Source organism: Marmota marmota, unplaced genomic scaffold, assembly GCF_001458135.2.
Source record: "Marmota marmota marmota unplaced genomic scaffold, marMar, whole genome shotgun sequence".
Lineage (NCBI taxonomy): Eukaryota > Metazoa > Chordata > Mammalia > Rodentia > Sciuridae > Marmota > Marmota marmota.
The window spans coordinates 2,278,663-2,294,684 of record NW_026000174.1 but is presented as its reverse complement, the minus strand read 5'-3'; the positions used below and the strand labels follow the sequence as shown (position 1 = coordinate 2,294,684).

At 31.0% G+C, this 16,022-nt stretch overlaps 1 protein-coding gene across 17 annotated transcripts in view; it reads left to right on the top strand.

Moving 5' to 3' along the window:
• Positions 1 to 16,022, top strand: part of Tmem135 (transmembrane protein 135) — a 261,641-nt gene that overhangs the window by 89,757 nt on the left and 155,862 nt on the right. For 3 of the 17 annotated variants that reach the window (XM_048787938.1, XM_048787934.1, XM_048787935.1), the window contains one exon: positions 3,987 to 4,102. The exons of the other annotated variants lie outside the window; for them this stretch is intronic. The gene's annotated coding sequence lies outside the window, so the exon portion shown is untranslated. The remainder of the gene's footprint in view (positions 1 to 3,986; positions 4,103 to 16,022) is intronic. 17 annotated transcript variants of the gene reach the window in all.

The window sequence follows — 16,022 nt, the reverse complement described above, 5'->3', positions numbered from 1 at the left end:
TTTTCTGCCTGCTTTCCTTTCTCCTTTGTTCCCCCTTTCTTTCTTCCTCTTCCACTTCCCTTTTATCATTCTGATAAGCTTTTACAGAACTGAGACTTTAGTCATACTTACCTTCTAATGATTGAAACAGCCTACTTAGGTAGAATACTAATTTTGCTTATTTTATGTCAATACTTCTTTCACTTTGCAAATATTTATTGAATGCTTGCTATATGCCCAACATTATTCTAGATGTTGTGGCCAAGGCACAAATAAAACAGTTAATGTCTCTGTCTTTGGGGAGCTTACATTCTAGAAGAAAAGCAGGACAATAATCAGATAAGTAGATAAATTAAAAATATAAATATTGTAAGTGGTATGAGCAAGGTAGATATAAGCAAATAATGGGCCCAGCCTGACTAGTAGGGAGATGAGGCTGTTTTGGTTTGGAAAGGTCTCTCCAAAAGAGATGACATCTTGTGGTCCTGAATGATAGAGCTAGATCTTCTGCAAGAGTGCTCAGGGAAAGTGACTAGTAAGTAACTAGTACCTGAGATGGGGACAAGTTTGGTTCATTTGATTTATAGCCAAATAATCTCTATGAAATAAATTTGGAAATGTAGGCAACAAACAGACATTATGTTTAGGACATTGTTGGCCATGGTAAGAGTTTAGACTTTCAGTGTAATAGAAAAACATTGGAAACTTAAAAAATCAAAAACGTTGTGTGATTTGTATTAAAACAGTTACTCCAAGTAATTTGGAAAGGAGTACTTGTAAGGAGGATGAGTAGCAGTTTTGGAAGCAGGGGACCAGTTGTTCTAAAGCTATTGCAGCCAATTATTAAGAGCTTCAAAATATTTATAAATAAATGACTTAAAGTTTACTTAATTAAGCTGTACAGATAGTTTATTTAAATAAAAACAAATTTTGATTAAGTTCTAAAATTGACACTAATTTGTTTTACTCTTTTTAACAAAGCAATTTTATAGTCAGTACCTGTAATATATTCCTTTTTTTTTTTCTGGCCATTTTCACCCATCCTTTCTCTAATTTTCAACAATGTTATCAAAATAATTATTGTATTGATACCTATAGTACAGCATGCTCCAGTATACTTTTACTCATAGTAGTGAAAATATTATAATTATCTTCTTAAAAAAAACTTTTTAGTTGTATATGGACACAATACCTTTATTTTGTTTTTTTAATTTGTTTATGTGGTGCTGGGACTAGAACCCAGTGCCTCACACATGCCAGGCAAGTGCTCTACCACTGTATCACAACCTATGCCCTTTATATCTTTTTTACAAACATAATTTGTCCTGAAGTACATTCCAGTGTACTTCATTGATTGGAAACAAAAGGGTGCATGACAATTAGCATGATGTTAACTACCCATAATTTTGGGAACACTCATGGGGATGTTAGGCCAATCTTCTTAGGGGTCATGAAGCAAAAAAGTTGAGAACCCCTTTTCTAGATGAAGAGTAGCCATTTTGTTTGCTTTTTTAACCATTTTATTTTTTTTTTCAGTCTAACTTTTTAAAATTAGAATATTTATCTGAAAGTGATTTTAAAGAATTTTAATTCATTATCAATCTTTATTGATCATTTTAAAAAAAATAATTTCTGTCTTTATTGTTTCTTAAAACTTAATTTTTGTAACTATCTTTTTAGAAGTCTGGACTGTTATGTCTAGGTATAATTAATGAGTCCTCATCCTGTTCCCCCTCCCCCCCTTTTACTAGGGATTGAACCCAGGGGCACTTTACACTAGCTATATCTCCATACCTCCAGCCCTTTTTGTTTTTTATTTTGAGACAGGTCTTGATAAGTTGCTTAGGGCTTCACTGAATTGCTGAGACTGGCCTCAAACTTGTGATCCTCATTCCTCAGCCTGCCAAGTTGCTGGGATTACAGGTGTGTGCCACTGCACTTGGCAGTATATGCCTCTTTTTATATGTAAAGTATTGTTAAAATATTTAAATCTTTTTTCATTTTTATTAAATATAATTTTTAAGTTATTGATATTCATCTTTTCATTTTAAAATGGTAGTTTAAAAATGACCATAAATGAAACAATTTCATTATTTAATTTTCCAGTGAATTTAATATAAAATTTAATATATTTTGCTTTTTAAAAAATTTAGTTTTTGCTAAAATGCGTAGATAAAGAAGTGTTAAGGATTTTGTTTTTTGGTTTTGGTTTTTTCACATAACACTATATATATTTTGGTGTTAAAATTGCTAACAAAATAAAGTGTCCATGAAGTATAGCCTGTGCATATTTGGAAGTGTTAGAAGGAAACATTACATTGACAGTAGGTTGGTTTTAATTACCAAGCAGGTGTATGCACTGTATGTGTTTATAAAATTTATGTTTGGATTCTGAATTCTTGTTAAAGTAATTTATGATGGAAATAAATTTAAGAGCAGAGGCCAACTAGTACAGGAAATGGTGAAAAATTGTAGAATTAGGAAGAATGATTAAGAATTGGAATATATTACATCCTTTTCAAGAATACACATAGAAATGTAGATTAAAAAGACTTTTCTAATATATTTATTAACAACCCCAGCCTGGTAGAAAACAACATTGCTTGAACAGTTTTGAATGCTTTCCAATTTCTGTTTACTTTGTTAAAACTGTAACAACGTAATCTGGTTCTTTTTGACTTAAAACAAAGATTTCAATATTGAGGCATTGTTTATAGGTTGTTAAACATTTTAGTTTGGTGTCTGAGGATAATATTTGGCATTGTGTTCAATTAGTGTAAAATAGCTAGTTGAAGTGTCAGATTTGTAAATGTACTTCAATTAATACAAAATACTAAGGACTCCATTCATTCCAAGCTACTTGCTCCATGGGTGCCAGTCACACAGTCTCCATAAGCTAGCCTTTCTATGGACTAATCGAGATTCATGACCTCTAGGTTTTGTGGCACTGACATTTTCATGTCTGGAACTTAACCTTTTCTTTTCATGAGCTTCCCTGTTTTTAGCCTTAGTTCTTTTCCCATTGCTCATATGATATCCTAATGTAGTTATAAAAATGGGTATAATTTAGTAGAGTATACTGGAAAGGTATTAACTAAACAAATCCAAACAAACTTATGCCACTTTAGTATATTAGCCTTCAGGAGACAAAACTCTTATGAATTCAATGAAAACATCAGCAACTTTGTTTTCTCCTGTGTTAGGAAAAGATGTTGGTAAAATGGTAAAGTAGCCAAATTTTTGTTTGTTATTTTACCATTTTTCCCAGCATCTTTCTTCCTAGTTACCTAGATGCCTATCCTTATAAATTTCCTACCCTTTTACCTAGATGCCTGTCCTTGTAAATTTCCTGTGGGGATAGTACAAATATTTGTTAATGAGTGAAAAAATTCTGAATATCCAACAGAATACAATAATATCAATATGGTTTCAGCCACTTTCAGAAGAAATGAAGATCTGTTTTGGAGGTGGGAGTTATTTGTAACTTTTCTTGAGTCCAAAAGTAGACAAATGAATGTTCTGATGACTCTGGTTCTAGACTGTTACTTTGGCCATATTGTGTTATTCTCTGAATTCATTATATAGATAATTGAGAAATTGCTGTATATAGTCTAGCAAAACTCCTGGTTTTTAACTTTTCTTTATTTCCTTTTAAGAATATTAGAGCCAACAGTGGTTAAGTGCCCCTGGGTTTAATCGCTGGTACCCCGCCCCCCTCCAAAAAAAAAAAAAAAAATTAGAGCCCAAACCAAAAAACCATAAAAACAAAATCAACAACCATCTCCAAATGAAATCCTAGAATATTAGAGACTGAAAAAAAAATAACCAAATAGCTCCTGTATACTTTGATTATACATTTTTCTAGTGCCAGTGTATGCATGTATGTTAGTATATATGATTGTATGCATGTGCAAATACTTGCTTCAGATCTGTTGGTTTGTACTTCTCTGATTCCTGAACATTACTCCAACTATTCCATCTCTCTGAATGCTCTTTTTTCCTTGTAGGTTTCTATTGCTTGTAATAAGAGAATCTTCACCAGAGGAAGTGTCTGTTGGTTTTCTTGCCACTAAGAGAAGGTTAAGGAAATGGTTTTGATTACTGAGTTACTACCACATTTGAGGTACTATTAAGCAGGTAGTCAATAAATATTTGTTGAACTATTAGTAATTGCACTTTAAAGTATCTCTAGATACTTTCAGGATACTGATGAACTTTCTTTTGTTAACTAAGGAAAATATTACTGGGAAATGAACTCTTTCTTTATCTGTTGCTGGTAGGAGTGCCAGTTGTACAACCAAATGGAGAATAATTTGGAATTTTAATAAAATTGAATATGTAAAAATTTTGCAACTCATTAATCCATTTTTAAAAATGTCTCCCCATGTATGGAAACCAGACGAAATCAAAAATAATATTTAGAGCAGTGTGTTTATAAAAATGAAAACTGAGTTCAACTCCAGGGTCCATCAGAAATTGAATGAATAAGTAAATTTCATTTTCATGTCTTGGAATGCTATGTGGTATAGAATACCACATAGTTGGTATGCCAATGAATTGCTTATTTCAAATGCCCACATAGTTACCTATTTGGAAATTGAGCAGTTTTAATTTTATTTTACTTAGAGTTATAGCTTAATTCTGAATGTTTAGGGCTTTTATGTGCTCTTAGTTTTTATTTTTTTAATTTAAAACCTCTATTTTTATAAGAAAAACTTGTTAGTGGTTTGAGTATGTAGTTATAAGGAATAGCAAAATTGGTGTTTATATTCTAGTTTTGGAAAAAATGAGCCATTAATTAGTAAAATATAATTATTTAGAAAACGTACATAATTCTTCAGAAGCTAGGACAGAGAATATTTAAGGAATGATAAATAATGTAGGATTCTATTCTTTGATACAGGTTTTATTTGAACAAAGTTTTTCTTTTTTAATAGTTTATTTGTTGAATGCAAATAGCAGGATAATGAACAAATAATTTAAATTATAAGTACATTTTTTAAAAAAGTATGTTACAAGGAATCTTGAGGATACCAGTTGTAGGATTTAGTGATCTCATCAAGGACCTAGATTATTGCCATATTTTTACTGTGCCCTGTTTGGTTTATTGTCTTTTGCTTTTATACTTTTCACTAAATTTTATGATAATGCTGATAGCAGTAGTAGTGAAGAACACAGAATTCCTTTTTTTTTTTCTCCCCAAGCCATTTAGGGTACCAGGATGAACAGAATAGAACTTAGAACTTGACTCCTTGAAATCAGTGTATTATTGATACTATTTTAGAAATCATATGACTGATACCTTGAAAAGAGAATATCGCCCCCCACCTTCTTTTGTACTGTCCCTTTGTATAATTTGTAGAGATTGGACTGTGTATCTAGGTATCATCATCATTAATGACTCTCACCAATCTAATATGTAACGAGTAGCTGTTAGATGTTTTAAAATGAGGTAAATCTAAATTGTTGGAGTGATCTATTTTCACATTTTGATGGATTTATTAAATTAATTTGGTTACATAAAAGGTACTAATTCAATTTTTTGTTTAATATTATTAAAATTGTATGGTTTTGGCTTTTAAAATATGACCTATTTTCTTCTCTGGTTGTATATATGTACATTGAAATATGGGATTTATTTTTTAGAGCAGTTGTAGATTAATAGATAATTTGAGAAGGAAGTACAATGTTCCCATATTAAACCTTCCCCTCCCCCAATTATTAACATTTTGCATTAGTGTGGTACATTTGTTACAATTGATGAACATGTATTTATACATAATTATTAATTATAGCCCATAGTTTAAATTAGGGTACATTTTTGGGTTACCTAATTTTATTACATTATTATAAAAAATTGTTTCAGTGCCTCAAAAAGTCCTCATATATCACTTAATTTATCCACCCCCCGAATCTTTGCAACCAATGATCTTTTTCTGTTTTTATAGTTTTGCCTTTCTCAGAATGGAAGAGTTGTTTTGTGGCTTTTATGCTTCACTGGAGTATGATTTGCTGGGGTTAGGGAATGTGTTATATATGTTACGACATCTGCAATACCTAATATTTGGCATACAGTTAACACCAACTGCTTATTGTTTAGTGAATGGAAAAATTAACAACTATGTGTCTAAAGTTACCAAAAATATTATTTAATTTTCATGAGAGGATTCCTATATAGTACTTAAAAATTGCTTGAGTACTCATTGACAAATAAAAGGATTGATTATGTTTTCAAAAGTTATCAATACTATTTTTTAAAATTAAAAAATTTTAATTAGTTATACATGCCAGTAGAATGCTCTGTGATACATTATATATAATGGAGTATAATTTCTCATTATTCTGTTTGTATGTAATGTAGAATCACACTGATCGTACATCTCATATATATACATATGTATATGTATATGTTCATAGGGTATATGTACATAGGGTAATATGTAATATGTCATATTTGTATGTAACATGTCATATTTGTACATAGGGTAATAATGTCTGATTCATTCTACTATCCTTCCCTCCCCTTTACCTAAAGTAACTCTATTCTTCCCTACCCACCCTCATTGTGAATTAGCAACCGAATATCAGAGAAAACATTTGGCTTTTAGTTTTTAAGGCTTTAAATAGACTTATATAGGTTAGCCTAGCTTATACAAGAGAATTAACAGAAGAGTCCTTTGTAATTGAGGAGTCAATAGTGATATATAATAATCTATAAATATATAAAATTATATGTGGCTTTGGTATTATTGCTAGTGACTGACTAATTTACATGATAATATTTAATTATAGCATAATATTAACAAAACTTTGATTCTTAGGTAAAATTTTTTTGTCTTTTAACATGCCCAATGAAGGGAATAATCAAGAGTAATCTTCTCCTTGTATGATTGTCCTTTAAGATCTTTGTAATGCTGAGCAGATACATTTGTATTTAGTTTTTCAAAAATAGCTTTACTTAGTTTGATTTAATAAACAATAAAAATGCACTTATTTAAAAGTGCAGTTTCATAAGCTTTGACATATTTATACACCTGTGAACCATCTAAGCTAATTAACATAAACATCATCTCCAAAGTTTCCTTCATGGCCCTTGGCAATCACTCCTTACCAGTGTATCCCAATGCCCACTGGATGCTTTCTATTACTGCAAATTATTTTGTATTTTCTAGAATTTTATTTAAACAGAATTATATACTATGTAAACTTTTTTAAAAAAGGCACTTCACTCTTTATATTTCTTTTTAAAAATCACTTTACTGAAGTGTTAAAGTATATATAAAAACTATATATATTTAAAGTATATTGATATGTTTTGACATGTATGTATATCCATGAAACCATTACCACAACTAAGATATTGAACATTTCCATTACCCTACAAGTTTCTTTGTGTCCCATGATGTCTCTCCCATTAGTAACATCCTCTGTTCTTAAAAAAAAAAAAAAAAAAATCAACAATAACAAAACACGAATCTGCTCTTTAGCACCATGGATTAGTTCACATTTTCTAGAGTTTCATATAAATAAAATCATAACATACAAACTTTTTTTAAAAAAATCTGTTTTCTTTTAATCTAATTATTTGGAGATTCATCTGTTTTTTTGTAACAAAACAGGAGAATCTCTTTGTGGCTTTGCATTCAGCAAAATTTTCTTTCTGTTGTTGAATAGTATTCCATTGCTCTTTCACAGTTTGTTTTTCTGTTTATCATCTGACTTGTTTCTAGGCTTTGGCTATTAGAGACAAAGCTGCTATAGAATTCAAATATGAGTCATCATATGGGTATATGTTTTAACTTGGAGGGAATTATATTGGTTTTCTAGGTAGTCTTAAATAGTGAAACTTGTTTTCTCACAGTTCTGGAGCTAGAAATCTGAAATTAAGGTGTTGGCAAGGTTTATTTATTTATTTTTTTAATTTAATTTTTAGTTTTAGGTGGACACAATATCTTTATTTTACATTTATGTGGTACTGAGAATCGAACCCAGTGCCTCACTCGTGCTAGGTGAGCACGCTACCCCTTGAGCCACATCCCCAGTCCAGGGTTGATTTCTTTTGAGGCCTCTTTGCTTGGCTTATAGAAGGCTGCCGTTTTCCTATAGTCTTCCCTCTGTGCATCTGTGTCCAAATTTTGTTTTCCTATAAGGATGCTTGTCAGATTAGGACCTACAAATATGGTTTCTTTTTAATTACTTCTTTAATATCATATGTTCAAGGGCTGGGGTTGTGGCTTAGTGGTAGTGCACTTGCCTAGCATGCGTGAGGCAATGGGTTCGATTCTCAGCACCACATACAAATACATAAAATAAAGGTCCATGAACAATTAAAAAATATTAAAAAAAGATAATATGTTCAAATTTACTTACATTCTAACATACCTGATTTTAGGACTTCAATTTATGATTTTTTTTGGTGGGGTAGGTGTGATTCACGTTATATGTTAGACACATAGTTATTATTTTAAGAAATGACCAACATGTTTTCCAAAGTGATTAAATCATTTTAAATACTGGTACCATATGAGAATTCTAGTAGCATCATTTCTATGCCAGTACTTGGAATGATCAGAATATTTAATTTAGTTTCATGGAGTAACTTTAATTTTCATTTTCCTAATGATTAATGATGTCAAGGACCTTTTAAATATGATTTAACCATCAGATCGTTAGTGAATTGTCTTTTCAAACCTAGTGCACATTTTAAATTTGGGCTTGTTATAGTGTTTTGAGAACTCAATATATTCTGGATAGATGTTCTTGGTCAAATTTATGTTTTTCATATATTTTTATATATACTGTAAGTTATTGTTTCATTCTCTAAACAATGCCATTTGAAGAGGAGAAAGTTTAAATTTTGATGGAACCTAGTTTATGAAATTTTCTCTTTATTTATTTACTATTGATATATATCTAAGAAAATTTTGCTGAATGCGAAGCCACAAAGAGTTTCTCCTATTTTCTTATTTTATAATAGCAGATTTTGTATTTAGCTCCGTGATCCAGTTTGCCTGTTAACTTTTGTAGATGGTGTGAAGTATCAATTACAGTTCATTTTATTTAATTGCTTTTGCATTTACTTATCTAAATGTTCCAGCACTATTTGTAGAAATGATCATCTTTTTAAATTGAATTGTGTTTGTGCCATTGTTGAAAAAAAGTTTTCCACATACATGTAGATCTATTTCTGGATTCTGTTGTCTTCCATTGATCTATTGGTCTGTGTGTGTTTAAACCTAAGCCACACTGTCTTGATAACAGTAGGTATGTGATAATTCTAGCTATTAGATAATATTAGTCTTCCAGCTTTGTCCTTGTTTTTCAAAGTTGTTTAGCTGTTCTAGGTCCTTTGCAATCCCATGTAAATTTTAGAATAACTTTAATTTCTGCATAAAATGTCTCCTGAGAAATTGATAGTAGTAATAATGATGGAGGTTATTGTTTGTTCTGGGAATTGACTTCGAGTTTGGTACATGTTAAGCATGCATTCTATCAGTGAACTTTAACCTCAGTACTGATTAGAATTGTGTTTGATTTCTATATCAATTTTGACTGAATGAACTTTAACCTCAGTACTGATTAGAATTGTGTTTGATTTCTATATCAATTTTGACTGAATGAGTATCTAGACAATATCGAGTATTTTGATCCACTAACATGGTACAGTTCTTCATATATTTACATTTTCTTTAATTTTTCCAATAATTTTTTAGCTTTGGTGAACTAAAATAATATTTTGCATTCTAGAATAGATCCGACTTAATGTATTATTCTTTTCAATTTGCTCAAATTTGTGAAGAATAAAACTGTGTTTATGGGAGATATTGGTCTTAGATTTTCTTGTATTTTCTTTGGTTTTGCTGTTAGGACAACTTTGCCTCCATAGAATAAAATAGTGTTCCCTTCTTTTCAAATTTCTAGAATTTTCTTGTAGAATTAAGCGTTTTTTTTTTTTTTTCCCTTAAAACCTTGGTAGAATCTACCAGGAAATTTAACAGAGCCAGGAGTTGTAAAAAAAAGTATTTAATTGTTGTTTGAAAAAAAAAAAAATTTCAGACAGAGGATTATTTATTTATTTCTTATTCTTCTCATAAGATCTTTGGTAGTTTGTGTCTTTCAAACACTTTGTCCATTTCATTTAAGTTGTCAAAATACTTGGCATTAGATTTCTCATAATATTCCCTCATTATCCTTTTAATTTTTTAAGAATTTGTAGTGAGGTCACTTCATTCATGATAAGAATAATTTGTGATTTCTTTCTTCTTTTTTTTTTTTCTAGATTATAGTCTGTTTGGGGAAATGTTTTGTGGAAAGAGTATTTATTTTGCTTTGGTTTAGTGTAGTACTTTATAAACATGTAAATATGATTGATAGTGTTCTTCTAGGCTCCTATTTCTACCAAATTTCTCTTTATTGTTTCTATCAGTTATTGTAAAAGGAATATAGACTATAGATGTGGATTTGTCATATTTGTCCATGCAATTCTTTCCATTATTGATTTATGTATTTTAAAGTCCTATTCTTAGACATATGAACATTATTTGTTATGGTGTCTAAATTTTTTCCCTTATTATTATGAAATGACCTTTTTACCTGCACTGTTGCATGCTTATAATTAAAAAATATTTCTGAGAAGGAATGGAGTTAATATTATTGATTTATTTAGGCCAATATCCTTGTAAAAAAAGTGAGTTATTGAAATAAAACAAGCATTTTGTTAGAATAGAGGCAATGATAGAGGCAAGAGGGAGGAAAGTAGTACAGTTATCCAACAGTTATCTACTATATATGCTAAAATTTGGTATTTAAAAAAAATCAAAGTTTATCAAATTATGCTATGTCCATGTATGAAATACTACAACTAATCTTACTTATATATAATTATAATGCAGTAATAATAATAATAGAAGGAAAATGAGTACAGCAAATAGTTCTGGGGGAGGAACAAAAGGAAGGAAAGGAGGATACTGGGGAATGAGTTTGGTCCAGTTATATTATATGCATGTATAACTATGGCATAAAGAATCTCACAATTATGTATAATTATAATGCACCAAAATAAAAGAAAAATTAGAAAAAATTCTTTGAGATTTGTATGAAAGATCAAATTTGAATAATTCTTTATTCCTTTCTCTCAAAATATAAGTTAAGTAGACTCCTAATTACTTTAATGTTTGATATTATCCCCCATTTAATGGTTGAGAAAACTCCCTTCTCTGAAGAGCCACTGAACTTGATTTTGTTTAAAAAAAATTGGAAGTGTATGAATTGAAATGTCAGAATTTGTTTGTTGTTATCTTTTGTTTATTTTGACTCTAAAAGTAAGAAGATGGCGTTGTGAGGAAAAATTTAAGCCTTTGCTTTTGTTAAGTTTTATTATGTTAAAAGAAGAAAAACAGAACGTAACATAGTACATGATTACCTCATGTCATATTGAATAGAACATGACAGAATGTATATTTACCAAAATACACTCCATTTTAGAGCCAAACGACTGCTCTCAATTTGGAAATGGACCATCTGCTTATCATTTAAATTCTTGGATAACTTACCAGCCCACATCTCTAAACAGAAGGAACATTCTTCATATCCTTAAACTACTGCAAAGGTCCATTATCTTTATATGTAATGTATATTTCCTGTGTATTGAATGAAAACAGATTATAATATTCATGATGTCTAAAAAGACCATGTTGGTTTCATTAACATGAAACATTAATGGATTGTACTTTCAGCATTTCAAATTGCTATAATACAGTTGAGACTTATTTATTCACACTTTGGTTAACTATGTATCTGATAAAAGTCTATACATGAGCCCTTCCTTGACATAGTTCAAACAACTTCTTACTCATTATCACTAACATCTTGCATTTATTCAAGTATAGGTGCTAGAGGTATATTGATAAATGGAATCAGCATATAGTCCAGTGAGAAATTTTAGGTTAATAAATAATTTTTATATATTATAAGTTACTGAGGGAGAAGAGGATTTAGGTATGATTCTTTAAGTTTCTGGTTGGACAAATGGTGGGTGTACCTGTACACACAGGTACAAGAGCATACACCTGTAAGTGAAGGTGAGATTTATGATGCTTGCTTTTAATTTCCCAGGTTTTATATATAGTACTTATTTTTCCTTAGTAATCGAATTAAGGATATACTAAAGCAGTGGTTCTTCTTTGGTATGTGTAGAATTTTGCATGGGAAGCAGGGTTTTCATAATGATTTATTTTTTTTGGGTCCCCAGTCTATCTATGACTGTGAAATGCAAATTCTGTCATATCTCTAATATTTAATATTGATTTTAGTATTTCTAATTGTGTGCTACTATGGTCACCTTCCACCTCTGCTCCCAATTTAAATAAATTAAAGTTTATATGAATATAAGATTGAATCTATATCTAAAGCATATATTTGTATGCTTGTCTAAAAAATTGCATTAGAGTAAAATGCAGGATGTTTTTAATGATAGATGGAAATGAAGTTGCCAGTTAGTTGAGGACTACTTTTCAGTGGGATGAGGTGGGGGAGAAAGGTGTACTCTTTTTAAACATTTTATTTAACAAACATCATCTATTTTAAGTTTATAGTTTGATGAGTGTTAGCATATGACTGCACTCACAATCAAGATATAAAATTATGTTGGAGTGTGGTGGCGCATGCCTGTAATCCCAGCATCTTGGGAGGCTGAGACAGGAGGATCACAAGTCCAAAGCCAGTCTCAGCAAAAACAGGGCACTAAGCAAATCACTGAGACCCTGTCTCTGAATAAAATATAAAGCAAGGCTGGGGATTTGGCTCAGTGGTAAAGTGCCCCTGAGTTCAAATCCTGATACTTACCCCTAAAAAAAGATGTAAAATATTTCTCTCTTCTCTAAAACATTTCTTTCCCCCTTTTACGGTCAGTTCCTTGCCTGTACATCCCAAGTCCCAAGCAATAATCTGTTTTCTCTCATTATAATTTTGACTTTTCTAATATTCATATAATTGGACATATATTTTCTTTTAGGTAAATACCTAGGGATAGAATTGCTGGGTGTGATGGTAAATATATGTTTAAGTTTATAAGGAACTGTCAGACTGTTTTCCAAAGTGATAATACCATTTTGAATTCCTGGCAGTAATATATGAGACTTCAGCAGTATCATAATCATATCATCACTTGGTATTATCATTTGTTTCATGTATAGCCTTTCTAATGCATGGTAGTGGTATCTAATTTTGGTTTAAATTTGCATTTCCCTTACGACTAATGACGCTGAACATCTTTATTAATTTTTGGTTATTCACTCTTGTTTTTTTAGTAGTAAGAATTATTTATATATTATGAACACAGGTGCTTTTTCATAAGTATATATTTGCAGATATTTTCTCTGAGTCTATAGCTTGTTTTTTCATTTTCTTAAATGAGTATTTAGAATACCAAAAAGTTTCTAATTTTGATTAGCATATTTTTTCACTTTATTTATTGTGTGGTGCTGTTTAACAAAACACTGAAAAGTTTAGTGTTAAAAAATAAGAACAGTTTTTTTGTACTAATCTTCAGTTTAGGAATGGCTTGCCCCAGGATAGCTCATTACTGGTCCACTAGATATTGACTGCTGCAATTTGAAAACTAAGGCTGTAATGATCTGAAGACTTACTCACAAGATTGGCACCAGAATTTGGAGTACCCAAATAGTTGTATTTTGGTACAGCTGGGGAAACTGTTTCTATTTCTATGTATTTTCTTGAGTATGATGTCTTTAAGGTAGTTTGACATAAATGGTGCCTCAGGGCTCCAAAGAAACATGGTCAAAGAATTTGAGAAAACCCTGCAGAATCATTTTGTTTTTTATGACTTAATCTCTGTAAGAATTACTTTTGTGCCTTTTTATGTTTTAAGTTTAGTTATAAAAGTAGCTTCAAATATCCCAAATTCAAGAAGAGGTAGCAAATATGGAGTAGAGTCATGGCCATATTTTAATAAGCATATGTGGGATAGGCTATATATTGATGTGGCTGTCTTTGGACAGTATGGTCTCTGCCATGAGGCTTTTTGTTTTGTCTTATTTTGCCTTTCCCCAGTGTAACATATCTTTGCCTAAATCAAGATCATAAAGTTTTCCTCTAATGTTTTTCTTCAAGAAGTTTTATGATTTGAGCTCAAACATTTAATCCTATGGTACACTTTGAGTTCATTTTTGGGTACAGTAAGAGGTATGAATTGAGGTTTATATATTTCTTTTTTTTAATATATATATATTTTTTTTAGTTTTCCATGGATACAACATCTTTATTTTTTAATTTTTTTATGTGGTGCTGAGGATTGAACCCAGTGCCCCGCGCATGCCAGGCGAGCGTGCTACCGTTTGAGCCACATCCCCAGCCAGGTTTATATATTTCTATTTGGAATTGAATTGTTTTAGCTTTTTCCATTAAATTTGTACCGTTTCAGAAATTCAGGACATATAGTCAAGTTGTCAGTTTTTAAAGGAATGCCTGCTCAATTTTTATTGGGATTGCTTTGACTTTATGATAAATTTGGAGAGATTTGAAAATATCAGTTCTTCCTGTTTATAAACATGGCATATTTCTCTGTTAGTTTAGGTTTTTAATTTCTCACTTTGTTGCCTTTTAATTTTTAGTGTCCAAGTCTTATACATCTATTGTTAAATTTATTCCTAAATGTTTAATATATTTAGAGTCTAATTCTGATTGAAATGTTTTTAAAATTTTTGTTTTTAAATAATTATTTGCTTAGGATAGGGAAAAGATTGATTATTGACAATACCTTTTATGGCTTTGTTAAACTTATTAAGACTAGATAATTTTCTTATTCATTTTTTAGAATTCTTTTATCTACATACACAGTTATGTCCTGTGTGATTTTGGAAAGTTTTATTACTTTCTTCCTATTTTATTATTATTATTTACTTTCTTTCTAATATGTATTCTTTTATATCTTTTTCATGTCTTATCTCACTGAAGAAGGCATCCAGAAGGCTATCAGCTTAAAGGGCTGAGAGTTGCCATCCTGATCTCATGCTTCATTTTATGCCAAATGTCTTTCATCATTAAGTCAATAGTAGTTGTACTTTTTTCATAATTGCTTGTCATCAGGTGGAAGAAGTTTCATTTATATGAAAGTCTATTGTGCAGACAGAAACCACATTAATTATTTGACAAGGAAAAATAGAAAAAAGTTTGATATAAAATGATTAGCTATTAAAAGTTTGATAGGTACTAAAAGGGGTAAAAAGGGAAACTAAGGGATTCTGAAGTAGCAGGAACTATACTATGCTAAATTACAGAGGAAACAGTTAAGGAAAGAGACTTAAGAGTGAGTTATCTTTTCTCCCTCAGGCTTAGCTTTTGATTTCTTTAATGGGAGTTTGGTACTCAAATGATTTGTTGGTTTAGGAAAAACTTTCTAGAGGGCATTGGTGAATCCATGCCATGTTGCTCTATTATGGATGAGCTAGAGCAGAAAACAGAAAATACCTGCTGTGTTGCAAGAGAGTTGCACAGCAGGGGAGCAGTTGGAGCCACTATGTTAGCAGAGCTATTATGCAAGGTACCTGCTACTGGCCACAAGCAGCTGCTACTTTAGAAAAGCTTGGCTTCAAGGCACAGATAGGTGTGATGAAACTGTATTGGGAAGTACCTGCTGAAGAAGAATAGTCCTCTTTGTATGGAACTCTTTTGTTACTTCTTGATCTTAATTGTCTTAGTATCATTTACAGTTTTAAAAGATAGTTTTGCTCAAGTGATCCTTCTGCCTAAACCTCCTGAGTAGCTGGGTATGGGCCACTGTGCATGGCTTTATGCCAAAATTCTTTTCTTTTTTTATTTTTTAATTTTTTATTGTGGGTTGTTCAAAACATTACAAATTTCTTGACATATCATATTCCACACTTTGATTCAAGTGGGTTATGAACTCCCACCTTCACCCCATACACAGATTGCAGAATCACATCAGTTACACATCCATTGATTTACAAATTGCCATACTAGTGTCTGTTGTGCTCCGCTGCCTTTCCCATCCTCCACCCTCCCCC